Source organism: Tiliqua scincoides, chromosome 5, assembly GCF_035046505.1.
Source record: "Tiliqua scincoides isolate rTilSci1 chromosome 5, rTilSci1.hap2, whole genome shotgun sequence".
Lineage (NCBI taxonomy): Eukaryota > Metazoa > Chordata > Lepidosauria > Squamata > Scincidae > Tiliqua > Tiliqua scincoides.
The window spans coordinates 99,660,136-99,662,585 of NC_089825.1; positions in this window are offsets into that span (position 1 = coordinate 99,660,136).

Consider the following 2,450-nt stretch of genomic DNA (forward strand, 5'->3'; position numbering starts at 1 on the left):
TATCTAACCAGACAGGTGATTGACAGTGCCCTGAATTTACAGGAAATATTTGCAAATATTTGTCCACCCTAACACTATAACATATGCCTAGGTATGGTCTGTTCTTCTTCGAACACTTAAATCATGATGCGCGAATTCTTAAAGTGAAACTGGTTACAACTGTAACAAGGGAGGAAACTTGAAAGACTTCAGAGGCAGTCCAATATACATTTCAGTGCACTTAACTCCACTGGTGCCTGTCACATGCTGTGTTTTGTCATTCCCCTGATACTAAGCATTGTTCACCAGGAAAGTGAGGAAATCTTGCCCAATGTTTGCTTTCAAACTTCCATCATTCTTATGACTTAATAGAGTTACTGACAGTCGCTTTGTCCTCTTCAGATGCAGCTCATTGCGTCAAATGCCCAGAAGATCAGTACCCAAACAAGAACCAAGATCAATGTATCCCCAAACAGACAGCCTTCCTAAACTATGAGGAACCCTTAGGAATTGGTTTGGTTTCTATTGTTTTTTCCTTTACAGCAATAACAGTTATGGTGATACTGATCTTTTTAAAGAACTGGAACACTCCCATTGTCAAAGCCAACAATCAAAACCTCACCTGCATTCTTCTCACCTCCATCCTGCTTTGCTACCTTTCCTCCCTGCTCTTCATCGGCAAACCTAGCAAGGTGTCCTGCCTTCTCCAACAATCAACTTTTGGCATCATTTTCTCTGTGGCTGTTTCTTCTGTTTTGGCCAAAACCATCACTGTGGTCCTGGCCTTCATGGCCACCCAGCCAGGGAACAGGATGAGGAAATGGCTGGGGAAAAAAGTGGCCAACTCCATTGTCCTGTCCTGTTCCCTCATTCAAGTGGGGATTTGCACTGTATGACTGTCCACCTCTCCTCTTTTTCCAGATGTTGACATGCACTCCCAGACTGATCACATCATAGTGGAGTGTAATGAAGGGTCGATCTTCATGCCCTATTGTGTCCTGGGTTATGTTGGTTTTCTGGCCCTCACCAGCTTCACAGTCGCTTTCCTTGCCTGAAAACTGCCAGATACTTTCAATGAAGCCAAATTCATCATCTTCAGCATGCTGGTCTTCTGCAGTGTGTGGATCTCCTTCATTCCTGCTTACCTGAGCACCAAGGGTAAAGATGTGGTGGCCGTGGAGGTCTTTGCCATCCTGGCCTCCAACACTGGCCTCCTGACTTGCATTTTTCTCCCTAAATGCTATGTTATTGTGCTAAAACCAGATCTCAACTCCAAGCAGTTGCTAACAGAGAAGAGAAGTAATTAAATCGGATTCTAAGATGATAGTTGTTTTGCATGTTTTTCTCTCTATATGTTTCCATACAGTATGAATACTGGATCACAGCATTTTTACACAATACTGTGTACATTTTTAATCGTCCTGATTCTTTAGAATCCATTTGGTGGGGTGATAAATCATTTCAGATGCAATAATTGCACCTTCTGGGTAGCTATTCACGGATAATGTTAATAATGCAATATACAACCCAGAAGTCAAAATGTGGAAACAAGGAAATACCAAGTTCATATTAAAGGCATGATGCTAAGGCAGCACAGGTGACCAAAAGAACCCAATGGTTTCCATCCTCTAAGAATCGTCCTCCAAGAAGTTCTTCCTTCAGAAGAGGAACACTTTTTCCAAGTAGGGACCTTTATAGCCTACTTGACTATTGGAAATTTGCATGCAGTATCTACTTTTTTTCCAGTCATGGATATTTCTGGTCATGATGCAATAACCCAGCTTCTTCTGAACATTATGATGCGCTGCTTCTCAGTCATGTTACTTAGAACTGGTCCTTTTCTTTCAACTTTCATCATCTAGTTCTCGGCCAGTTAGTCATAATGAGCTCTAGGCTGGTGCATCAGATCAGAATACGCACCCAACTCTGCTGCACTGGTGGGGTCGCTGGGTCAGAAAGAGAAAGATCTCGATATACCTTCAGAGGCATCACAGGGGTGTGTGTGTGGAAGGTGTGTACCAGACCAGATGACACCCTCAGGGGCATGGCACCACTAGTGGCCAACATTTTGGAAATTTTTAGAAAATGTGTATTTCTGAATAAAAGCACAATGTTATATATCATTGGAATAATAATTTCATGAAGAATGTAATGAAACAAACCATGTTGATTTATCTGTATTCTGTCATATATTATGGCCAACTAATCTGAAAAAGAGAACACAACTGCCTTATGTAACAAAAGTGAATCTCTTAAACTCAAAACTGACCAATGAGACAGATTGTTCCAAGAGCCTATGATGTGTTATTGTGACTCAGCAGGCAACCAATAAGGTGTTCATATGCAGAGATGGGCAAGTGAAGCACAGCTTGACTTGAGTCAAGTTTTGAGTATCACCCCCTTTAACCCAACACAAAAAGGAGCCCTAACAAGCAGTGGCATAGTTACCTCATTTGACACCCAGGGCCCAT